Source organism: Chiloscyllium plagiosum, unplaced genomic scaffold, assembly GCF_037043375.1.
Source record: "Chiloscyllium plagiosum isolate Xiang-an unplaced genomic scaffold, Cpla_swu_hap1 HiC_scaffold_6, whole genome shotgun sequence".
NCBI classification, from domain to species: Eukaryota; Metazoa; Chordata; class Chondrichthyes; order Orectolobiformes; family Hemiscylliidae; genus Chiloscyllium; species Chiloscyllium plagiosum.
Window position 1 is genome coordinate 75,479,696 of NW_028270144.1, and position 26,981 is coordinate 75,506,676.

General features: G+C 40.5%; 1 protein-coding gene and 1 long non-coding RNA gene across 2 annotated transcripts in view; one reads left to right on the forward strand and one right to left on the reverse strand.

Annotated features, from left to right (window-relative positions):
- The window catches only part of LOC122550672 (uncharacterized), a 35,670-nt gene extending 9,404 nt beyond the window's left edge, over positions 1-26,266 (reverse strand). The window contains exons 1-2 of the long non-coding RNA XR_006311911.2: positions 26,186-26,266; positions 4,365-4,541 (exon numbers count right to left, since the gene is read on the reverse strand). This is a non-coding gene — a long non-coding RNA (uncharacterized LOC122550672). The remainder of the gene's footprint in view (positions 1-4,364; positions 4,542-26,185) is intronic.
- LOC122550671 (cytoplasmic protein NCK2) overlaps positions 17,031-26,981 on the forward strand; it is a 92,936-nt gene continuing 82,985 nt past the window's right edge. Inside the window, exon 1 of the mRNA XM_043691757.2 lies at positions 17,031-17,186. The gene's annotated coding sequence lies outside the window, so the exon portion shown is untranslated. The remainder of the gene's footprint in view (positions 17,187-26,981) is intronic.

Sequence of the window (26,981 nt, forward strand, 5' to 3'; positions counted from 1 at the left end):
GCAATCATAAGTTTTAAAAAAGTGGTGGAAAAGGATATACCAGATCTAAAAGTTGAAGTTCTAAATTGAAGGAAGGCTAATTTTGACGGTATTAGGCAAGAACTTTCAAAAGCCAGTTGGGAGCAAATGTTCGCATATAAAGGGACGGCTGGAAAATGAGAAGCCTTCAAAACTGAGATAATGAGAGTCCAGTGACAATATATTCCTGTTAGGGTGAAAGGAAAGGCTGGTAGGTGTAGGGAATGCTGGATAGCTAAAGAAATGGAGACATGAGATAGCTTTGGCATATAGCGTTAAGGAGAATTCAAAGGGTTTTTACAAATACATTGAGGACAAAAGAGTAACTAAGGAGAAAATAGGGCCCCTCATAGATCAGCAAAGCGGCCTTTGTGTGGAGCCGCAGGAGATAGGGGAGATACTAAATGAATATTTTGCATCAGTATTTACTGTGGAAAAGGATATGGAAGATATAGACTGTAGGGAAATAGATGGCGACATCTTGAAAATGTCCAGATTACAGAGGAGGAAGTGCTGGATGTCTCGAAACACATAAAAGTGGATAAACCCCCAGGACCTGATCATGTGTACCCTAGAACTCTGTGGGAAGCTAGGGAAGTGATTGCTGGGCCCCTTGCTGAAATATTTGTATCATTGTTAGTCACAGGTGAGATGCCAGAAGACTGGAGTTTGGCTAACGTGGTGCCACTGTTTAAGAAGGGTGGTAAGGATAAGCCAGGGAGCTATAGTCCAGTGAGCCCGACCTCGGTGGTGGCCAAGTTGGTGGAGGGAATCCTGAGGGACAGGATGTACATGTGTTTAGAAAAGCAAGGACTGATTAGGGACAGTCAACACGCTTTGTGCGTGGGAAAACATGTCACACAAACTCGATTGAGTTTTTTTGAAGAAGTACCAAAGAGGATTGATGAGGGCAGAGCAGTAGATGTGATCTATATGGACTTCAGTAAGGCGTTTGACAAGGTTCCCCACAGGAGACTGGTTAGCAAGTTTAAATCTCATGGAATACAAGGAGAACTAGCCATTTGGGTACAGAACTGGCTCAAAGGTAGAAGACAGAGGGTGGTGGTGGAGGGTAGTTTTTCAGACTGAAGGCCTGTGACCAGTGGAGTGCCACAAGGATGGGTGCTGGGTTCTCTACTATTTGTAATTTACATAGATGATTTGGATGTGAGCATAAGAGGTATAGTTAGTAAGTTTGCAGATGACACCAAAATTGGAGGTGTATTGGACAGCAAAGAAGGTTACCTCAGATTACAACAGGATCTTGACCAGATGGGTCAATGGCTGAGAAGTGGCAGATGGAGTTTAATTCAGATAATTAACTTAAACAAACCTAATAGAGGCTGCAGCTTGACTCACCCTGGAAATGAATAGCTGGCATAATCACCAATTACTATTTTACATGACACAGTTATTCAGCTGTCATCTACTGGGACCAGGTGTCTGGTTTACAGTGTCAATGCAGTTGAGCATGAAAGGAGTTTCATTCAGCTCTTTGTCCTCCTGTTCCTCCTTGGAAGATTGTTCCCATTCCTCAGCATACAACACATAACCTCATTGCCTGCTCTAATTGTACACAGCACATCAGGATGATGTGTCACACTCTGTCTGGAATACATTACAGTGTTCCTCAGACTGGTCCAAGTAGCAAATGTATCTTCAATAGCCTTACCATCTGGACTGAGTCAAAACATTGGTAGGTGATGGGTGCATTAGTTAGAGGATTGTGCAATGATGTCATCAGCCATGATCACAATTGCAAACCCTGTCCTCCAACAACCAGCCTTGTAAGGCACTTGGGTCCTCAAATGCAGCAGGTTCATGAGAGTGCTCCAGAATGTAGGAGTCATAGCAGTTTTACACCTCCCGTAAGTGGAACCAATGGTTACACTTTATGTGGATAATTATGCAAATGAAACACTTCCTATTTGTACAAAAGCATGGCAGATGGAGTCTTATGTAGGAAATTGTGAGATTGAAAGAATCAAAGACAGACTGTTATTTAACGAAGAGACACTCAAAATGAAGTGCAGCATGGAGGAATCTGAGTATTCTGGTGCATGAACTGAAAAGTTTTGCAAGCATGTGCAGCAAGTAATTAAAGAAGCAAACTGAATTTGGCCTTTATTGCCATGGAGTTGGAGTTAAACTTAGGGAAACCTTGTTACAATTATAGGGTGTTGGTGGGGTCTCATCTGGAGTACTGTGTATAATTTATCTGTGTTTAAGAAAGCATAGCCTGGCACTGGAGGCTGTTCAAAAAAGATTCACTAGACAAATTCCTAGGAAGAAGGGGTTGACCTATTAAGAATGGTGAAAGGTTAGGTTTTATTCATTAGAGTTTAGAAGAATGAAGGGTGATCTTATTGAGATTTTGAGGTAGTTAACAGGGTAGATTTTGAGATGAATTCTCCACTAATAGGGGAAATCTTGAACCAGGGATATAGTTACAGAATAAGGGGACATTCATTTAAAACTGAAATGTAAAGGAATTTCTTCTGTCAGAGGATAAATAATCTTTGAAATTCTCTACTGAGAGAGTTAGATTAGATTACTTACAGTGTGGAAACAGGCCCTTCGGCCCAACAAGTCCACACCGACCCGCCGAAGCGTAACCCACCCAGACCCATTCTCCTACATTTACCCCTTCACCTAACACTACGGGCAATTTAGCATGGCCAATTCACCTAACCTGCACATTTTTGGATTGTGGGAGGAATCCGGAGCACCCGGAGGAAACCCACGCAGACACGGGGAGAATGTGCAAACTCCACACAGAGAGTCGCCTGAGGCGGGAATTGAACCCGGGTCTCTGGCGCTGTGAAGCAGCAGTGCTAACCACTGTGCTACCGTGCCGCCTACCGTGAGCTAGTTGTTGAGGCTAGCTCACTGGAAGTATTTAAAGAGGGGATAGATAGATTTTTGAAATATCAGGGAGTTTAGGGCTATGATGGATTCCTGTGGGAGATGAATTGAAGCCTTGGGCAGATAAGCCATGATCGTTTAGAATGATCTGGTACATTTTGAATGAACATTCCTCAAAATATTCCTGCTCCTATTCCTTAAGTTACAGAGTCATAAAGCCATATGGCCCATTCAAAGTGACGTTTTGTGTAGTTGAAATAACCTTGTGCCTATAATAAGTTAATTATGTTTACAAATACCACTGACCAGCTGGAGCTTTGACATTGGGATAAAAATGAACCATGTGATCGTGCACAGGCGTTACCAGTTACTGTGCTGATGACTTTTTGTGGGTAGATGACTGACAGATCCCATACAGGTTATCATTGCTCCCTGGAAGGAGCTAGTCACATAAATGTTCAAAGCCTCCAGCACCTTCACAGCTACCAGGAGAAGATAGCCTCCCAATCCTGCAGACCTCAAGTCCTGATCCAGCAAGCAGCAGAGTTCTGTCACGTTGTTCCATAAGGAGCTTTTATTGACGTCCTGCCTCATTTATCCAGGAAAATGAGTTAAGGGTGAACCTTGACCCTCCCACGGCCCCAATCCATTGTGAGGAGCTTTGCAGTTACAATCCCTGCCTGAGCTAAATGCTCCTCAGCCTCGAGGATGGCTTATGACATCTCGAGGCTTGATGTTGTAGCTGCTCCTCCTGCATCTACCTTTGTCTTCTTAGCAAGACAGCCACTATGACCATCAATCTACCTACAGCTGCAATCATGGCTTTTGCTCATAGGGATCTGTATTGGGAAAATAAGGAACAGAACAGGCTCTTAGCTGGAGAAGGGTCATGCTGGCACATCCTGCAAATGACAACTGCACACACTCCTTTGCCCAAAAGCGGGTGGCACAGTGAGTCAGTAGTTAGCACTGCTGCCTCACAGCTCCAGGGATCCAGGTTCAATTCCACCTTTGGGCAACTATTTGTGTGGAGATTTGCACAATCTCCCCTGTCTGCATGAGTCTCCTCCGGGTTCTCTGCTTTTCACCCATAGTTCAAAAATGTGCAGTTTAAGAGGAATGGCCATGCCAAATTGCCCTTATAGTGTTCAGGGATGTGCAAACTAGGTGGGTTTGCCATGGGAAATATGAGGTTGCAGGGATAGGGTAGGGGGTTTGGGTCTGGCTGGGATGCTCTTTGGAAGGTTGGTGTGGACTCAATGGCCTGTTCCACACTGTAGGGATTCTATGAATAAGAAATACAACATCCTGACAATATATGGCGTTCTCAAGGCTTTATGGAATAACCACCTACTTGGTCGGGCACCACTACAGAACAGTCTGTTGGGATTGTTTCATGTGTTATGAATCTTTTCCAAACCAGCTCCACATTAACCATGAAAGTTACCATTGCATGCAGTAGTCTCCAACATTATACTCACATGCAGGCATTGAGGGGATCCATTCCATACCTCACAGTGCCTTTGGAGCCATCACAAGTACTGTGTTTGTTGCGGTCACTGTGGGCAATTTGCAAGGGTCAATGACATAGTGGACATTATGTAGTTGATGGCAGGAAAACTCAATACCAGCAACATATGCGAAACCATTTTATTGGCCTGTGAAAGGAAACAGTAATATTCAGCTCAGTAGTAGTCAAAAACACAATTTGCTCCACCTCTGACATGCCTATTCTAGATTTATGTAGTTGATGGGTGTTCTAACAGCTGGCAGCAGAACAAATGTAATATTTATGTTGCCTTTCACCTCTGAAGAAAACTGGAAATATAAATACAAATTCTTTCTCTTCCATGTCATAAACTCTTTTCAACCTCTTCATTCACAGCAGCAGCTCGAGACAGCAGGAAAAATGTGTTTTGCCCTGGACAGGCTGACATTCCTATGTGCACTTGTCTTCCTATTGTTTTCAATGGAAGAACAATGTTCTGACATGAGGCTCCTCTATGATCAAATCCCCCAAGATATCAAACAGTTCTTGGTCCAATTAATTTTCTTCAATATATAAGGTAAATCTAACTAAAACACTCACTAAATTAACAGGATGCACTGTTAAAACTGACTGACATAGTTCCACAGAAAAGCCTCACCCATAAATTTCCACTGTCACAAAATCATACTTCATGCCGCAGTTACTGCATCAGTCAGTGCAGTAGCCAGAATGCCTTTTGATAAGATTGAGAGTGGGTGGCTATGACTGTATAATAATAAAAATGTTTATCGTCAGCTTTGGCTGGGTAATTTCATTCTAGAGTCAGAGTGTCATATATTCAGAAACAGAAACTTTTGGAAAAGGTCACCAGGTCTGGCAGCATCTGTGGAGAGAAATCAGAGTTAATGTTTTGGGTCCAATGACCCTTCTTCATAACTGTTCATGTTATATGTTCATGTCCCACTTTAGAGACTTAAGCCTTCAAGCTGACACTTAAATGCAGTAGTAAAGGATGATAAACTCTTCAAAGTTCTCATCATTTGGATGGGATATTAAATTGTCTGCGCTTTTAGGTGAATGTAAATAATATCATCACACTTTTGAAGAAGCTCTTTTGATTCCTTTGCCAACATATATCCATCAGTCAACATTGATAATGTTCATGTGATTTGCAAAACATTTGCGCTTTGGTAGTAGGAACACGTATGCGAGTATTTCTTAAATGATCTGAGGTTGGAAAGTGTTGATGTATTAAGTGTTATTGTCAATAAAGTTAACTAAAAGCTAACATACAGATGCAGCAAGCTATGAGGAAGGCTAGTGGAATGTTAACTTGCATCACAAGAGGATTTGCGTGCAAGAGTACTGAAGTCTTGCTTCAATTGTAAAAGAGCTTGCTTAGATTGCATCTTGAGTTTTGTAGTCATGAAATTTTCATCTCCTTACCTCAAGAAGGAAATTATTGCCATGCAGGGAATGCAATGAAGGCTCACCAGACTTGTTCCAGGATAGCCGTACTGTCATATAAAGAGAGATTGGGAAAGCTAGGCATGTACTCTCTAGACTTCAAAAGCTTGAGAGGTGATCTAATTGAAAGCTACAAAATACTCAACGGCATAAACAGGGCAGATGCAGGTACTGGAACGACAATTTAAAAATAAGGGAGATTCTATTTGGAACTGTGATGTGGAGATATTTGAAACAAAAACTGCATTTGCTGGAGAAACTCAGCAGGTCTGGCAGCATCTGTGGGAAGAGAGCAAAATTTACATTTTGGACTCTACATCAGAACTGTTAGCAGCTCAGAAAAAATGGTATTTATGCTGAAGACTGAAGTTGTAGGGAGCAAGGTGTTCGTGTGAGGAGAGATGAGTGGATGGGTGGAGATGGTACACAGAAAGACAGATAAATGAAAGTGGAGGTAATCAAGGAGACAGAAGATCTAAGAGCAGGAGACAATGGGTGAGCTGTAATCCATATCATATGATAATGGGCCTCGAAGTACGTAAGAATAAGTGACTGTGCTAGAAGTGACAATGTCAAAACAGGACCACGTGTGGGGTGGTAAAAAAAAAGGAAGAATGTAATCAGGCTCTAAAGTTATTGAACTCAGTGTTGAGTCCTATTGGCTGCAGGGTCCCCAGGTGGAAAATGAGATGCTGTTCTCCGAGCTTGAGCTGAGGATTGTTGGAACACTGCAGCAGGCCTGTGACAGAGATATTGCCTAGGGAACGTGGCGATGAGTTGAAGTAGCATGGAAGCTCTGGGTCATTTTTGCGGACAGAACAGCAGGCACTCTGCAAAGTGGTCACCCAGTCTGCGGTTCATTTCCCAATGTAGCAGAGACCATTTTGTGAACAGTGAATACAGTAGCCTAGATTGAATGAAGTACAGAGAAATCACTGCTTTATCTGGTAGGTATGCTGTGGCTTGGAATGGTGAGAAGGGAGGAGGTAAATGAGCAGGTGTTACACCTTCTGTGATTTTTATTTTTCTTAAATCTTGGAATTCTCTATCCAGAGGACTGTTGAAGCTGAATCTTTGTGTATGTCTAAGGTACAGGTAGATAGGTTTCTGATTACCAGTCGAGTAACAGGTTGCGGCATAGTGTGGGGAAAAGGTATTGAAGTGTTCAATCATCTATGATCATATTAAATAGAAGAGCAAACTCAACAGGCATCGCTGATAGAGGAAGTAGTTGATTTTTTTAAATATTGAGGAGTTGGGTGCTATAAGGACCGGCAAGAAATAGGAGCTGCACATCTCCTATGGGGCACATGCAGCATGGTCTTAAAGAAGGGTGGAGCAGAATTGAGGGGACAAATGTCCTATATCTTGTATTCCTATGTTCATCCCAAGGATGCGAAACATGGTATATAAATGTAATATATAAATATAATTGCAGGAAGTAGATGACAGGGCCATTCATGTAATTCAACTTTCTTCAGAACTGAGGGGAAACAATTATTTAGTGGTAATGGACTAATAATCCAAAATCCCAGGTTAATATTGTAGAGACTTTGGTTCAAATCCAACTTAGGAAGCTGGAAGAATTTAAATTCAATTAATACATACGGAATTCTCACAAAACTGTCACTACTATAATAAGAACCGACATGATTCACTAGTGTCTTTTTGTGAGGGAGATCTGCTATTTTATCTGGTCTGGCCTGCATATGATGAAGAGCTCATTCCTGATGAAGAGTTTATGCTTGAAACGTCAGCTCTGCTGCTCTTCGGATGCTGCCTGACCAGCTGTGCTTTTCCAGCACCACACATTTTGACTACATATGATTCCAGACCCTCAGCAATGTAGTTGACTTTTAATGGCCTCTATAATGGCCTAGCAAGCACTTAATTCAAGGGTGATTAAGGATACAAAAACAGACGTTGCTGGAAAAGCTCAGCAGGTCTGGCAGCATCTGTGAAGAGAGATCAGAGTGAGGAAGGGTCACTGGACCCAAAACGTTAACTCTGATCTCTCTTCACAGATGCTGCCAGACCTGCTGAGCTTTTCCAGTAATTTCTGTTTTAGATTTACAGCATCCACAGTTCTTTCAGTGATTAAGGATAGACAGAAGATGCTGGTCTTGTTAGCAACAGCCACATCCCATTAAATTGTTTTTTTGAAAAACCTAAAGATAAGTAAATTGGAAGGAAATTAACTTGAGAAAAGGAAGTAACAGATGTTCCAATTACCAATTCATTGTTAATGGGTAGAATCAGCTTCTATACACATAATTGAGGAGCAGGAACTTGTTAAATGGTATGAAAGATCACTTCAGTGAGATAATGAAAAGATGTTAGAAAATCCAAAAATTACATGTATACAGGTGTTAAAGTGAAAGTACAAGGAAAGCATAGTTAAAAATCACACAACACCAGATTATAGTCCAACAGGTTTAATTGGAAGCACACTAGCTTTCAGAGCGCCGCTTCTCCCCAGTCCAACAGTGGCATCTCCAAATCAAGGAAAGCATGAGCTCCTGCTACCTCACACACCTGCCACGTAGCCCACTTAATTCCCCCACCCCACCATTCTGCCCATCTATTCACCCATTAACCAGCATTCACAGGGTCACATAAACTTACTTTACCGTAGATTGTTCCATATAAAGGGGTTGCCCAGTGTTCCCTGCAATACTGTTCTACCTTTCTAGAAGACCAGCAAAACACATGGAGCAGGGTCAGGACATAGGAAGATTTGACCAGAGTTGAAATCCGATGATGATTGCTACTTCATGCAAGACCCAGATCATTTATTCTTACATTAGGAGTCAAAACAATTCTTTTCTTCAAGAGCTGTTCTTGAGATTTTCTTGAAAGCTACTTTTTGAAACATGGGTGCTACATTTTGCTTTTCATTCTGACTAATCAAATTTCCCAGATTCATGAAAATTTCCATTAGAAAATACTGAAAGGTCATTGTAGAAATGAAGGTTCATGGTACGGGGGTTACATTATGGCATGGATAAAAGATTGGCTAGCAAACAGGAAACAGTAAACAGATATAAATGGGTAATTTCTGGTTGGCATGGCTGTATTGCATGGTGTGTCAAAAGGATTAGTGCTGGGGCCTCAGCGTTTTAGAATTTATATTAATGATTTGGATGAAGGGACTGAAGGGATGTTCAATGACTGTTAACTAGACATTGCTTGGAGAGGGAGTGTTGTTTTATACGGATAGGTTGGAAAGGTTAGGCTTAAATCCAATGGTGTTTAGAAGGGTCTGGTGACTTGATTCAAACATATAAGAATCTGAGGGGTCTTGACAGGGTCTGTGTGGAGACAAAGTTTCCTTGTGTGGGAGAATCTAGAACTAGGGTCAGTTATTTTCTAAATTAAGGGGTTGCTGGTTTAATATAGAGATGTGCGTTTCTTTCCTACAGAAGGTCATGAGTCTTTGGAAATCTCTTCCTCAAAAATGTTGTTGAATTAAGAGTCTTAAATATTGTTAAGGTTGAGGTAGATAGAATTTTGATTAGCAAGGCGGAAAAGGTTATCAGAGGGAGATAGAAATGTGAAATATGCAGATCTGCCCTACTCGTTATGAAGAAAATTTTGCCAATGTCTTAACTACTTAAGCCCTAGATGCATTACTAAATTTGCTAACATGAAAGCAGCAGCAAAAGAAGGTGAAGTATTGCATTGCGAATGATGACGATGGAAACAAAAACTGAAAAACAAAAGTGATTAGAAATGTCTACAAATGAGATAACCCAAAGTTACAAAATCTTCACATTGTTTGAAATAAACTCACCATCACAACCACATCTGGTCTTGTGTTGATTTTAGTTTTGCACATTAGTGAACACAGAATTGTTGTTACAGATTATTACATTAGATTCTGAGTGGTAGAAATAGGATTGGTTACTTAAATGAAAGCAATCTTCCCAAACTTTGGTCAGATTTTTACTTTGACGTTTCTCAAATGGTGAGAAGTAACAATGGATCTCCATTCCACAACAATTAGTTTGATAAGTTGGGAATTACCTGGATATCACTCATCAAAAAATACCTGTTTATTAAGAAGTAATGGAGAGGTTGAGAGAATTATATATATCTTTAAAAAAGTAACTTGTACAACTACAGGTGAGAGAAAGTTTTGGAAGCAGAAGAAATATCATTTTCTTTGCAATTATTCAGCAAGCACAATTCTTCACTCAGCTATTTGAAAATCTCCGGCTACAATCATCTTGGCACATTCAACTTATGCACCTGTTCCTGGGCAGTACTTTGCAACAAAAGCTAACCTGTTTTTTCAAATGGACACAATAAGACACAATAAAACGGAGAAGTCACTTTACTATCTTTGTGGATTCAGCCAATGTTGGAAACTGACACCTTATTTCAAGAAGAAGTCATATGAGACACTTCTCAATTACAGTTAACATTTCCAAATGTAAGCAGAAACTAATTTCAATGGCTTGCCTGGCAGTATGAATTACTGTACTATTCAAAGTTTGTGCGAAGATTTGTAGCTCGGGTGCTCGTTGTTGTGGTTCTGTTCGCCGAGCTGGAAGTTTTTGTTGCAAACGTTTCGTCCCCTGGCTAGGCGACATCATCAGTGCTTGGGAGCCTCCTGCGAAGCGCTTCTTTGATGTTTCCTCCGGTGTTTATAGTGGTCTGTCTCTGCCGCTTCCGGTTGTCAGTTTCAGCTGTCCGCTGTAGTGGTTGGTATATTGGGTCCAGGTCGATGTGTTTGTTGATGGAGTTTGTGGATGAATGCCATGCCTCTAGGAATTCCCTGGCTGTTCTCTGTCTGGCTTGCCCTATGATAGTAGTGTTGTCCCAGTCGAATTCATGTTGCTTGTTGTCTGCGTGTGTGGCTACTAAGGATAGCTGGTCGTGTCGTTTCGTGGCTAGTTGATGTTCATATATGCGGATTGTTAGCTGTCTTCCTGTTTGTCCTATATAGTGTTTTGTGCAGACCTTGCATGGTATTTTGTACACTACATTAGTTTTGCTCATGTTGGGTATCGGGTCCTTCGTTCTGGTGAGTTGTTGTCTGAGCGTGGCTGTTGGTTTGTGTGCCGTTATGAGTCCTAGAGGTCGCAGTAGTCTGGCTGTCAGTTCTGAGATGCTCCTGATGTATGGTAGTGTGGCTAGTCCTTTTGGTTGTGGTATGTCCTCGTCCCTTGGTCTTTCTCTTAGGCATCTGTTGATGAAGTTGCGCGGGTATCCGTTTTTGGCGAATACCTTGTATAAGTGTTCCTCTTCTTCTTTTTGCAGTTCTGGTGTACTGCAGTGTGTTGTGGCCCTTTTGAATAGTGTCCTGATGCAGCTTCGTTTGTGTGTGTTGGGGTGGTTACTTTCATAGTTTAGGACTTGGTCTGTGTGTGTGGCTTTCCTGTATACCCTTGTAGTGAATTCTCCGTTCGGTGTTCTCTGTACCATCACGTCTAGGAATGGGAGTTGGCTATCCTTTTCTTCTTCTCTCGTGAATCGGATTCCTGTGAGTGTGGCGTTGATGATCCGGTGTGTTTTTTCTATTTCCATGTTTTTAATGATTACAAACGTGTCATCGACATAACTGACCCAGAGTTTGGGTTGAATTTGTGGTAGGACTGTTTGTTCTAACCTTTGCATAACTGCCTCTGCTATGAGTCCCGAGATTGGTGATCCCATGGGTGAACACATAACCTCAACACCAAGGAGAGGGAAGCACTGAAATCACTAAGAAATGATAAGAACATAATCATACTACCAACAGATAAAGGCATATGACGGTCATCCTAGATAAATCAGATTACATCCAAAAAGCACAACAACTACTTGCAGATATCAACACCTACCAAATGAAGGAATGTGACCCCACACCACAACTCACCAATAAGATAAATAACACACTAAGGAATCTACAAAAAAACGGACAGATAACCAGAGCTGACCTACAAAGAATGAAACCGGAAAACAACAACACCCCCAGATTCTATGGATTACCTAAAGTACACAAACCAGACATCCCACTCAGACCCATAGTATCACTACCAGGGACACCATCATACAAACTGGCCAAAGAACTACAACAGAAACTGAAACACCTGGTCAGTGGATCCAAACACTCTATACAATCAACACAGGAATTCTTGGACATCATCAGAAATGTACACATAGACAAAGAAGAAACCATGATATCATTCGACGTGACGGCACTGTTCACTTTGATTGACAAAACCTTAGCCAGAGAAACAATAGCCAACCCACTGGACATACAGAACAGAAAACAGGACGCTGAACCTATCAACAAAGACGGCATACTTAAACTACTGGACTTGTGCCTCACAACACACTTCACATTCAACAACCAGATATACGAACAAATCAACGGAACACCCATGGGATCACCAATCTCGGGACTCAAAGCAGAGGCAGTTATGCAAAGGTTAGAACAAACAGTCCTACCACAAATTCAACCCAAACTCTGGGTCAGATATGTCGATGACACGTTTGTAATCATTAAAAATACGGTAATAGAAAAAACACACCGGATCATCAACGCCACACTCACAGGAATCCGATTCACGAGAGAAGAAGAAAAGGATAGCCAACTCCCATTCCTAGACGTGATGGTACAGAGAACACCGAACGGAGAATTCACTACAAGGGTATACAGGAAAGCCACACACACAGACCAAGTCCTAAACTATGAAAGTAACCACCCCAACACACACAAACGAAGCTGCATCAGGACACTATTCAAAAGGGCCACAACACACTGCAGTACACCAGAACTGCAAAAAGAAGAAGAGGAACACCTATACAAGGTATTCGCCAAAAACGGATACCCGCGCAACTTCATCAACAGATGCCTAAGAGAAAGACCAAGGGACGAGGACATACCACAACCAAAAGGACTAGCCACACTACCATACATCAGGAGCATCTCAGAACTGACAGCCAGACTACTGCGACCCCTAGGACTCATAACGGCACACAAACCAACAGCCACGCTCAGACAACAACTCACCAGAACGAAGGACCCGATACCCAACATGAGCAAAATTAATGTAGTGTACAAAATACCATGCAAGGACTGCACAAAACACTATATAGGACAAACAGGAAGACAGCTAACAATCCGCATACATGAACATCAACTAGCCACGAAACGACACGACCAGCTATCCTTAGTAGCCACACACGCAGACAACAAGCAACATGAATTCGACTGGGACAACACTACTATCATAGGGCAAGCCAGACAGAGAACAGCCAGGGAATTCCTAGAGGCATGGCATTCATCCACAAACTCCATCAACAAACACATCGACCTGGACCCAATATACCAACCACTACAGCGGACAGCTGAAACTGACAATTCGAAGCTGCAGGGACAGACCACTATAAACACCGGAGGAAACATCAAAGAAGCGCTTCGCAGGAGGCTCCCAAGCACTGATGATGTCGCCTAGCCAGGGGACGAAACGTTTGTAACAAAAACTTCCAGCTCGGCAAACAGAACCACAACATTACTGTACTATGTCACCAAAAACCTGACAGAATGACAGTCATCCAACCTAATGGCTGAGATAAGCATAAAGTTGATTACCTTAACTAAACCACAATAACTAAACCACCTTAACTAAACCTCCACTCCCGGCACCTTCCCTTGCAACCGCAGGAGGTGCAACACTTGCGCCCACACCTCCCCCCTCACTTCTCTCCAAGGCCCCACAGGAAACTTCCATATCCGCCACAGATTCACCTGCACCTCCACCCACATCATCTACTGCATCTGCTGCAGCCGGTGTGGCCTCCTCTATATTGGGGAGACAGGCCGCCTACTTGCGGAGCGATTCAGAGAGCACCTCTGGGCCACCCGGACGAACCAACCCAACCACCCTGTAGCACAGCATTTCAACTCCCCCCCCCCACTCCACCGAGGATATGCAGGTCATTGGACTCATCCACCGCCAAACCACAACAACGCGACGGTCGGAGGAGGAGCGTCTTATCTTCCGACTGGGAACCCTCCAACCACAGGGGATGAACTTGGACTTCACCAGTTTCTTCATCCCCCCTCCCCCCACCTTGTCTCAGCCGAATCCCTCCAGCCCGGCACCGCCTTCCTGACCTGCAGTCTTCTTCTTGACCTCTCCGCCTCCATCCTACTCCAACCTATCACCCTCACCTTGACCTCTTTCCACCTATCACATTTCCAACGCCCCTCCTCCAAGTCCCTCCTCCCTACCTTTTATCTTCTGCTGAACACTCTCTGCTCATTCCTGAAGAAGGGCCTGTGCCCGAAAAAACGAATCTCCTGTTCCCTGGATGCTGCCTGATCTGCTGTGCTGTTCCAGCAATAAAGTTTCAACCCTAAACCACAATATGCCCAAGAGAGAGACCCAATATACAAAAATGATTTGACATTGGGATGACAGTCTTTCTTCAGTTTTGAACGAGTGAGCAACCATTGCATGTTGACATACACTTATACGAGTGTATAAGTGAGCAACCATTGCATGTTGAGATCTCAGGAGAATCATCTGGAAACAAAAATGGAAACATGTGGAGGTATCCAGGATTGTTGTACTGACCCAGGTTAGCAAAAGCCTCAATCTGCAGTAGCATGAAAGTGAAACAAAGGAATTTGCACTCTCTCTCAGGATCTGTTCTATCACAGCTACTGAAGCTGACTTCAAGTTTTCAACCTCTACACTTCAGAGAAAATCTTGCAAGCCAGCCCTGCAGTGATAGCAGAAATAGACCTTATTTCCACATTCATACATAACATTTTCCCTTACTTACCTTAAATCTTTGCATTAGCATTTTAACTAATAACTTTTTAAATCACCTTTTAACAACTTAATTTTCATCAAATGTTGTGTAGTAAAGATACCTTTAATCTTGTTTAAACCATACTGCTGGTAACTTTTCAATTGAAACACTCAGAAACTAAACACTCTGAAGACTGGTCTGGTGTATGTAAATACAATCAAGAACCAAAGGATTAAATGGAAACAAGTACAGTGTAATCCATGAAATTCAGACCATGAAAGCCAGGAGATAAAATGCTTGTGAAATGTGATGGCGTATTGGAAAGCACAAAACTTTTTATGATGTTCAGGCATTTGTTGTGGCCAACATAAAAGGATTAATGGTCACTGACAAGCCTGTTTTGCAAATCATCCCATGAAATGTGCCAATCTTCAAAGCACTGAAAACACTATTTGCAAGCATTGATTCCGATTTAGATATTGACATAGTCATAGTCATAGAGATGTACAGCACGGAAACAGACTCTTTGATCCAATCCATGCCGATCAGATATCCCAACCCAATCTCGTCCCATTTGCCAGCACCTGGCCCATATCCCTCCAAACCTCATCTCGGATAAAAAGCAAGAGTTAAATGAGACCACATCTTACTTTAGATGATATTCTCTTTTTGGAAAAAAATGCATAATTAAGTGGTAAGTTACAAAGTGAATCATTTTCAGTTGGTGAATAAATCTTTAATCTCATTGCATAAGACTGACAGCATTGCTACATTAATAGAAAAGTTAAAAGATGCTATAGATGTTAATCAAAGTTGAAAGTTCATATTATGCTCAGGTTATTGGTTGCTATTCTGTAAACAAACCATTCAAAACATGCAAAGATTGTCATTTAATAAGAAAGGCAGGGATGTAGTGTATTGAAAATTACATTGTGCATTTTGCCTACTCAAGGTTACAACACATGTACCATAAAACAGAATCTAGGAGGAGAATAAGGAACTCCAGCACAAAGAGCAATTCTGCCCCATTTTGAACATTACTGTTTCTTTCCAAGAATTTCATGTGTTATATTTTTACATTATTCATAAAGAATTAGCAACCAAATTGTTATGGGCAAGTATATACAGAATGCCACATCATTCATTACCATACTACAGACAGATGTCAAGCAGCAAACGGCTAAAATATCTCCAAACAAAGTTGTAGTACGCTGTGCCTAAATATGTGATTATTTTAAACTAACAAACTCTGGAGGGGCAATGAAAATGATCAGTAGTCTTGATTGACAATGAATGAAAATAGCAATGCTTATGGCAGTGAGTAAAACAATTGAATATTGGGGTGTGATAAAAAATCAATATAGAGGCAAATTATTGAGGTCTTCTAGATTAAGTTAAAAATTTAAAACAGAAATTTCTAGATTTTCTTAGGCAAATACATTTAGAATTATAAAAACATGCAGGTCAATAGACTTAAGATGCAAATTCGTGGTGGACAAATTGCATGGTAGACAGGCTGATGGTGGCAAATTGGTCAAATCCTGCTTCTATGTTCCCAGTAGAACAAATTCACTTAACTATTGAGCCATTGACAAATAGCTGTGAACTTTTACATTAAATCGTTCAGAAGTTTCCTTGGCACCAGGGAATTTAATATGCAGATTGGTGGTGCTTCCCTACATTCTGAGTATTAACAGTCAAAGTTCAGAATTTAAAAAAAATCTGTTAAGTCAATTGCTCTGTGAACTTTAGGTGAAGCTCTAACTTTGTTCAAATGAGACTTCTTTGAATCTTATACAGTATAAGGGGAACACAAAATCCAAGTCCAATTCAGAATTACAGAATCTTACCATTCAGGAGGGCCATCGAACGTATCCAGTCTGCACCAGCTTTCTGAGCATTTTAGGTTACTGCCAAACTCCCACCTTTTCCCCATAACTCTGCACTTTATTTTCACTTAGATAACAATACTCGAGTATGGCAATTGAAACTGCCTCCACCACACTTCCAGACAGTGACTTCCAAGCCTCTGAGTGAAAACGTTCATTTCCCTCACCTCGCATTTGCTTCTTTCAACACATTAATTTAACTTTTATAATATGGGATACACTCAGAAGAGCTGTTCAATTGGCATTGTGAATTCTGTCGAAGAAAATTGGGTGAAACTTTGGTCAACAAATGGCGTTCCCACAAACAGACATTAGGAATATATCAACACAGGGTATAACTTGCAACAACCCAAGAAAAAGCAACTTTAAATATCGAATCCCTGACGCCTAACATTTTCTCTCTTTTGTTCATGTGCTGGGCAAAAGGACGGCAAGGCGCTTGCGCACTCTGCCCAGAGTCGGAGAGGGAGGAGAGACGGCAATGCTCCTGCGCACTCGACCATTCCTGGCGCAGTCCATTTGCTGTGATCCCGGGGAGGAGAGTGGATTGGGAATCGGGATCGGTATTGAGAGAAGAGAAGGAAGGGGTAAAGGAGGGAATTGAGGCTGCTCGGCATCGGGAGCAGGAAAAGGAGATAGTGGAAGAAGGGACGGGCGATATATAGAGTCGGTGGAGAGGAGGAGCGGGACGGGAGAGGCCGGAGGTGAGTGTTGGCGGTTGCGGGCTGCCGGCTCGGTCGCTGCGGTGGCGGCCTCTCGGTGTCAGGGCCTGCCCCCCCACCCCGGGGTACACGATGGCGCAGGGCCCGGGGATCAATGGAGAAGCGGTGGGCAGCAACTGTCACTGAGCAAACCTGGAGCCACCTCGCTTCTCCGCTTTCCAGTAACCGTTCAGGTGCGGAGCAGAGCAAAAAGGAGCATCCTCAGGGGATAAAAAGACAAAAGCAACACACCACCTCCAAAAAGTACAACTTCCTTCACATGTACCACTTCCTTCTTTTATTTTCCCGATGAAACGGAGCTCTAAAATTATTATATTGGGCTGCGATTTCCAATTTTTTGATGCATCAAACACTACTCACTTTAAATTCCAGATTGCAGCTTTGGTAGGAAATAAGGTACCAATATTTCCATTTTTGAACCCACCGTAACCTCTTTAACCACATGAATACTCTATTTTCCTCTTTTTTAAATTTTTTAATTTCCTTTTCTCTGTCCTTTATTTTCTCTTGATGAGATACAGCTAATTTCACAAGTGCCTGTGTAAACTCTCCTGAGTTTGTGTTTGGATGTTGATAGTTGGCAAGATATCACATTGGTCACTGTCATTCTCAACGTAGCTCAGTGCAGTCTTCATCCAGCATCGACAAACCAGTAGTAGCATTTCTCTATCTCCCAAAGTGTTTTACAGGAGCAGAACAGACACTAAGGAGAGATTTGAAGGAGAGTGATTGAGAGGTTTGCAGGGGGAACTTAGAAAGCAGTATTTAGACAGTTGAGGTAATTACTATTACTATTGATAGTGGAATGAAGTCAATGGGGAAAGTGTTCAAACAGCCTGAAATTCTTGGAGCACTGTAGAATTGGAGGAAGTTACTGAGGTTGGGGAGGGGAATGATTCTGAAGTGATCAGAACATAGTCAGAATTTAAAATTCTGAACTGTCGGTCAATAAGCATTGAGATGATGGGAAATTAGAATTTAATGCAAGTATGGATATGATCAATAGCTAGAGTTTATGGTAAGAGGTAGAATGTCAACAGGATATGAGAATGTTGGAATAATTGAGCATGTAGGTAATAAAGCCATGGATAAGTATTTCATGCTGTGGGCTGAGGCAGGAGTTACAGAGGTAAATGTAAAATGGCCTTGATGGTGAAGAGGTTATCGCTTGGGGTTAAATAGGACACAGATCACGATACAAGTTCAGCATCAGATACTTGTTGAAGAGGGGGAAGTTCAGTTGGTAATGAAGGAAGGGAGTTTGTAGAGGGGTCCAAAGCAATGCCCTTGGTCTTCTCATTGCTCGCAAATTCCTCCATTTAAGCAATGATTCCCTATTTGCCTTTCCCAATATAGCTTGGAATGAATTCCATAGAGACTGGATCTTTAGCCTGTGTAGTTCTGGTCTGTGTAGCTGTTTGCTTAAGCACAGACTTGTGTGGTCATTCCTCTTTTATATTCTCAGCCAGTGAAACAACTAAATTAGTGGCTTTGTGTGCTGAATCTTGAGAGATACATAAGATTTTGTAGACATCTAACAGTTAAATGCTTTGTGTGTAGGTAGTTCCTCAAACTACTTATAAAAGATTTTACATTTCAGGAATTGAAAACTCTTGCCGTCTAGGAGTGCTGATATCTTAGGAGTTTCTTTTTACTCATAGCCTGAGGAGGTTCTGTGAGTGTACGTGCCTTCAGGGTTTAGTTTTAAAATTGAAGATATTGAAGCAATGCAGTTTTATGGAGAGGTTTGCTATCTTGATTTCTATTAAAAGCATCATCAGATGTTTGATCAAATAACACTCAAAAATATCAAAGCTTCATCTTGAGGTTATAGATTTGTATGGCATGCCATTGTTTTCTATCTTAATTCTATTTCATGAAGCTATCTGAGTGTTAACGAAAAGCATATAGTCAAAATAACAACAACTCATTAATGCATAGTTTTAAAACTGGGATCGTTTGGAATAAAATCTTAAATTTCTAAAAATTGCTTTATTTTACTTAATCTAATAGGGATTATAACGTAATACTATTTGCTAATCCAAAGGCTTGTAGGCACATTATGAAAATGATGCATTATATTTCAATTGCATTGTCCCAGATTTAGTATATTGAAAGTAACAGCTTCTGGTGTGTGTGTGTGTATATGCACAAGAATCTCAAAATTGCTGCCCGTGACACAATGCTTCTCTGTAGAACACTTGAGATCCCAGGTTGTAAACAAGTAATAATCACTAATTTAACAAAATCAATTTTTTTTGTGCTGTAATTTTTTTTGTGCTGTTAGTTTCACTATAAAATGTTATGCCTTTTTTGAATGAGGTGTAACTGGGTGTAACAGGGTTTTCAATAGTTTACTTCATAACTACTGCTGAGCAACTTGGCCCTGTATTGAGGAATGTTAAATTTTTAAAAAGTATATTGAATGGTTAAAGTTGATCTTCTATTTTGATCAGATGTTTCTAGGCCAGTCATTTATTTTGAAGTCTAAAATGTTATTTAAAAGTAAAAACATGTGGTATATTCTCCAGTTTGCTGTCTGTGAGAATATTAGCCTACTTGGTGCTTACTCTGTTTGATGACATAATAGTTGTTGGACACCGAGGAGTCCCCTTGGCTTGGCACCAGAATCAAACTGGTGATAGGAAACAATAAATTCATGCCATAAATTTTACTAGATCTTTGTGGGCAGTTTTTATTGAAATCTGCAGTGAATGCAAATGCTTTTCAACTGATTGTAAAAGTTACAACATTGTTATCTGTACAAAGTTTTAAGTGAATATACTCAGTGATTGTTATCTACTGACTTGTTGCCCATGGATCTGCCTACTTGAGATGTCAGTCTCAGACTTCACCTTTTATTTTTCCTGTTTGTCTTGTCTAATATACCTTAAAAATTGATTATGGTCCTTTGTGGTACATATGAATAGGATCTGCATTTCTTTTGGTATCCAGGGGAAATCTGTACGACTACATTTCATAGATAAGGAAGGATGAGTGTATTAATAATCTGTAGGAATAATTATGTCTAAATCAGACTAAGACCATAATTGCCATATCCTAATTGTTTGCCTTGTAATGTCCAGTAGTAATATAATAAAAATTACATTATGCTCCATTATGGAAATTATGATGACAAAATATTATTCATTTTTAAATTAGAAGTTTTGATTTAGCTGAAGCATTGGCTGAATTTCAAATGTCTGTATCCTCAGCTTTGGTTCAAGATACTACTTAAATTTCTTTTTTTGGATTGTGAGCCTAACTTGAACTATCACATACTTTGTCAAGATTTGTCATGGCTTGATATATACTGTTTCCTAAAGTTGAACAAGAGTGCGCACCTATTTAAAAAAAACATAATGCCCCATTTACAACAATAAGTAAGAGTGAAAGAATACATGTATTAGTTTCTGTTTGTCATCCTACATGTTTTGAGTCAAAAATAATTCCAAATGTTGAAGGGTGCCAGATGTTCCTTCTGATTTTGTTTTTCTGAATTGCAGTTGAAAGGATAATTCAGCAGCCTTTTTAGGAAGAAACTTAGTTTGGACCATTAGGAATCAATAAGCATTGCCACCTATCCTTAGTGTACTTTATATTTTCCACACGTGGTACTGTGGCTCCTTTAATAACTGAAACGTGGAGATGTCTTTTTGTACACCTGTATGCAGCAGTACTTGTCATGTTTGACATTTTGATGCAGATGCTGCTGAGTCTGTTCAGTTTCTCCAGTGATTTCTGTCTTTGTTTGTTACAATTTTTTCAAGTTTCCTGTCATCTGCAAACTTTGAAATTGTCCTCTGCACTTTGATATTGGATGTTTTTCATTCCTTTTGGCTTTGTTTCTTTTATTTCTGCCTTTTAATTCCAATTTTGTAAACAAATGGAGAACCAAGATGGTGACTTTGTACACTTTTCACTGTATTCATGTATTTCTATACTTCAGTGCACATGACAATCAAATCTACTTCTAACTATGTCTTTAATTAAGACACTATGTATTAGAACATATTAATTATTTCATTCTTGCGCTGAAACATTAACATGAGAGAGTTCCACTTCACTGCTTTTCTAGGGATTATTGTGAAGCCAGATAAGCCTGGTGTTTTGATAGTATTTTCCTGTGCTGCACAGAAAAATCCAGAGCCAAAAATGGGAATTTTATCAACAGCAGGGCAAAATTAGAAATAAATTCAAAATTATTGTTTAACCTTGTTTTTCTTTAAATATATTTATAGTTTTTGTGTTTTAGAGGACTTCAGAGGTAATAGCTTAGAGGCAGTGTCACTAATGTGGTCTGAACATAGGTTCAAATCCTACCATGGTTGATACTGGAATTCAAATTCAATTTTAAAAATCTGAAATTTGAAAGAAAGCTAATCTATTGACAACCATGTAGCAATTGTCCATTGTTGTAAAAACCCATCTGGTTCAGTCATGTCCTTTCAGGAAGGAAATCTGCCATCTTTACCCAAACTAGCCTAGACGTAACTCCTGCCCCACAGCAATGATTGAATCTTAATTGATCTTTGGATAATTCGGGCTGGGCAATAAATACCGGCCTAGCCAGTGACACTCGCATCCCATGAATGGATAAAAGAAAATGTGCAATATGCAGCAAAGAAATTATGCCCCATTGATTTAGTTATCATGATAACCTATGGAAAAACCAGCATTCAGTGACTGTTTGTGATGAATATAAACAGTCACTTCTACGTTCTTGGAATTAAAACAAACATTGAGTATTTAATGTGGATATCAAAACGTGAGTTTTTCATTTTTGATTATTACAGTAGTATGTGAAATATTCAAAGTGAGATATTGTAGCAGTTGAAAGTTTCCATGCAGAAGTAAAGATAACTGTCAGGGAAGTACTGTGTTCCAGAAGGTAAAACTTTGGGGCTTAATTCTTTTAAAATGGCGAGTAGGTACAAAAAATTGTGTTAATCACCATGTACATTTTGATGAATCTTGCATTGAAGAACCATTTTTTAGTTATGGTGAATGTAACTACAGTAGAAAATTAAAAATTTAATGATCATTGACCTAGTTGCAGGATTTACTAGTCAATAGATGTGAAAAAAAACTTCTGGGTTTATGTGAATTTAGCTCAAATATTCAATTTTAGTGAGTGCTCGCCATTACATTTACCTTTTAATTCTTTTGGAAGTTAAATTTGAGTTTTGAGATAGTGTGCCAACCTTAATGTCTACCTATATGTTATAGCTGCAGTTCAGTTAACTACATGTTGATTATAATAGTGATCTTCCAGTGCATTTTGTTATTGAGCAGTAGACTGCAAGTTTATTACGTGATTTCTCTATTTAGCATAGTCCAAATTAGTAAGGAGCTATCAATATAAAATGCCAAATGGTGCTAGCACAGATCAGTAAGGAACACCTATAAACAAGCTATGGTCGCTTGCAGCTTCTTGTGATTGATCACACCTCCACTGGAAAATATGTGGGAGCTGGTTGACTGTTTGCTTTTCCATAATTTTGTTGAAATGTTTAACCAGTCATTGTGAGATACTAACTGAAGTAATGTAGTATCAACCATAGTTGTCTTTAACTCTTTATTTAAATAAAAGTACGCTAAACTGCTCAGGAAAAGCAGAATTATTTTATTAATGTGATTTTATTTTACTAACATTGGCTCTGCATTGGCTGTATCCCTATAATTTTAATATATTTTCTTTTAAAAAAAAAGGAATTTAATCTAATTTGAACCTTAATGGCACATAAGGTTGCAATAGAAATATTTTTGTGTGGTCAGTCAATGTAGGCAGTTAAGAAACATTGCATTTTTCTTTTTATGGTAGGTGAGAGGGATAAACCAAGCAACTATAGGATAGTCAGTCTAAGATTGATGTGAGGAGATTTTTAAAGATAACAATCTGAAACAATCTGCATGTGGAGAAGTATTGATTAAATAACAAAGGGAAACTTGCCATGGATATATTCAAAGGGCAAATCATGTTTGATTAATTTAATTGAGTTCTTTGAAGTAACGTCAAGAGTTGAAAATTTTGTCTCTGGACTTTGACATTTGACAGAGTACTACATTATAGGTTTCTTAGCAAAGTGAGCACCCATAGGACTATATGTATACTGTTCTTTAACCAATTTATATACATCCTGCCAGAAAGTAGAGTGTGCTGGTGAATTATTGCTTTTCAGATTGTAGAGATTTATGGAGTGTTTGCCAGAGGTTGTCATTAGGTGACTAATTAACAGACTTGCCTTATGTTTATCGGGCATCATTTCAAAATGGGCAGATGAAACAGCACTTGAAAATTCATTGATATCAATAAGATTTAAATATGAACAAGGAACAGGAGTAGGCCACTTGGAACCTGCTCTACCATTCAATAAGGTCTTGTTTGATCTGGCTTTAACCTCTGCTCTAAATCCCTACATAATCTCCAAATATCTTTCATCCCCTTGGTAATCAAGAGTCAGTCTGCCCTACCTTAAAAAATATTTAAAGATTCTGCATCCACTGCCTTTTGAGGAAGGAAATTGCAAAGGCACTTGACCCTCTGAGAGAATAAACTATATTTCATCTCAGTTTTAAATGGGCTACCCCTTATTTTCAAAAACGAGCCCCCGTTCTGAATTTTCCCGTAAGAGGAAACATCCATTCCATATCCTGAGAATCTTCTTTGTTTTAATTAAGTTATCTCTGACTACAGGCATAGACTTTCTTGCGTTTCCTCATAAGATAATTTTGCTCATTCCAAATTTAGTCTGCAAGTTGGTAGAAAGAATCAGGCAAGGCAACATGAACTAAATGTAGAATTAAACTAAGTAACCAAGGAGCAAAATGAGGAGTGGGAAAATATACAATAATTAATGCTAGGGAAACTAATGGGGCTAGAGACTGAGAGGTTCCCTGGACCTGATGGGATGCATCCTTGGGTATTAAAAGAACTAGCTTCTTCACAAACCAGAGACAGCGTGACTTAATGAAGAGGATAACGTGCCTGGCAAATTTCCTAGAAGGCTTTGAGGAACTAACAAACAGGGTAGGTAAAGGGGCAGCAGTGGATGTAACATATTTGTATTTTCAGAAGGCAATAAATAAGGTATCACGCATTAGTCTACTTAATAGGTAAGAGCCCTTGGGGTTTGTTATAGTACACTAGCATTGATAGAGGATAGGCTACCTACTAGAACGCAGAGTTGGGAAAAGGAGGGCATTTTCAGAATGGCAGCCTGTAATTGGTGGAGTGCCACTGGGATCAGTACTGGTGAAATAATTGTTTAGAATGTACATTAGTGACTGTGAGTGCACTATAACTAAGTTTGTGTATGGCACAAAAATAAGTCGGAAGGTAAATGATAAACATGTAATAGAGACTGTAGGGATATGTAGACAAGTAAAGCAAAACCTTGGTAGATAGCCTCACATTTTCCCAAATATTCTATGTACTTTGGCAGGAAGAAAGGATGAGCTGATTATTACTTAAGTAGAGAAAGACTGCAGAAAGTTACAGAATAAAAGGATTTAGGAGTCCTCATGCATAAATCACAAAAAGCTGGTATTCAATTTCAACAAGTAAAATGTAACGTTGGCCTCTGTTTCAATGGAAGTGAAGTGTAAAAGTAGTGAGGTTTTGCTAAAACTATACAAGACACTACTGAGACCACAGCTGAAATGCTGTGAACAGTTTGTGCGCCTTATCTAAGGACAGATATATTGGCATTGAAGGCTGTCTATAGAAGATTTACTAGACTAATAGCAATATGTAGGGACTGTCTTGTGAGCACAGATTGAGTAGTGTGAGTCTGTACTCATTGGAATTTAGAAGAATATGAGCTGACCTTATGAAACACACCACATCCTCTGGCAGCTCATTCCATACACGTACCACCCTCTGCTTGAAACAGTTGCCCCTTAGGTCTCTTTTATATCTTTCCCCTCTCATCCTAAACCGATGCCCTCTAGTTCTGGACTCCCCAACCCCAGGGAAAAAGACTTTGTCTATTTATCCTATCCATGCCCCTCATTATTTTGTAAACCTCTCTAAGGTCACCCCTCAGCCTCCGACGCTCCAGGAAAAACAGTCCCAGCCTGTTCAGCCTCTCCCTGTAGCTTAAATCCTCCAACCCTGGCAACATCCTTGTAAATCTTTTCTGAACCCTTTCAAGTTTCACAACATCTTTCCGATAGGAAGGAGACCAGTGGCAATATGGTAAAAACAATGACTGCAGATGCTGGAAACCAGATTCTGGATTAGTGGTGCTGGAAGAGCACAGCAATTCAGGCAAAATCCGAGGACAGGCAAAATCCGAGGACAGGCAAAATCGACGTTTCGGGCAAAAGCCCTTCATAAGGAATAAAGGCAGTGAGCCTGAAGCGTGGAGAGATAAGCTAGAGGAGGGTGGGGGTGGGGAGAAAGTAGCATAGAGTACAATGGGTGAGTGGGGGAGGGGATGAAGGTGATAGGTTAGGGAGGAGAGGGTGGAGTGGATAGGTGGAAAAGGAGATAGGCAGGTAGACAAGTCCGGAAGAGCTTCAGGGCAGAGAAAATGACATGGGAGTTGCAGTGGGACAGGGACTCCCTGAGATTCTTGTAGAGAGAGGAGGAAAACTTCTTTAAGGCAGGCATCCTTGCAAGAGGATTCGCAGTAGGGTTACTGCCTTTATTCCTGATGAAGGGCCCTTGCCCGAAATGTCGACTTCGAAGCTCCTTGGATGCTGCCTGAACCGCTGTGCCCCTCCAGCACCACTGATCCAGAATCTGGTTTCCAGCGTCTGCAGTCATTGTTTTTACCTCGTAGACATTCCCTGCAGTTTGCTCCTGGAACAGTTTCACTTAGACTTGGCCTCCTGCAGAATTCTTTATGTAAAACTTCAGAGTTCGAGGGGTGAAGCAACTCTCCCAAGTTGTGCTGTAATCCTGTTTAAATTTAAATGCAATTCTCTCTGAATGTGACACCTGCACTGTTTTGTTTTAATTTCCTGGTCCTTACCTGCACTGTTTCCGTGGAGGGGGTGAATTTCTCCGTGTAGTTCACACTGAATGCACACCGATGGTATCTATGATCTCGGTGTCACACTCACTTTGTCAGTGAACAAGGAAGCTCGATATTTAAATACAAACTTTGAAGGTCAATGCGCAACAAATCTGACCAATGAAAATCAAAGGCCAAGCAAGGTCACTTGTTACTGGGGAGATTTTGCTTTTACAATTTACACAAAAATGAGAATCTAAACAAAACTCAACTTTACCCCAGACAAGAAGTTGGGACCTGGTATCTGCTTGAATTTCAGATGCTGTCACTGGGCTGGATAGTTGGAGATGGATGGGTTCAAACAATTCCTATTTGACGAAATGACTTTGCTCTGTTTAAAAGTAGCCCTTTAGCTCCATGAAGTTTCACTTCCTGGGAATTCAGTTCCTGAAAAGAATCTGTACATCACTCAGCTCAGGAACACGTCAGCAGTTTCGATTGAAATTTCACCAACAAACAAAGATCAAACACCAGCCAACACTGAACCAGTTAAAGAACAAACGGCTCCTCAAAGGAAACCCCTCAATCTCTGATTATAAAGACATTTTTAATCCATCTGTTCAGACATATTATAACATATCTCTACAAAAACTGGGAGTCGAAGCGAGACTTTGTTGCCCACAGTAGGGGTCACTACCACCGCACTCTGAGACTCTGATTAAATATTTACCCGTTGCACAACCATAAACATGAGCAGAGTCTGCTCTGTTATCCCCATCAGAAACAAACTATTGCTGACTGACCTATGGTTCAT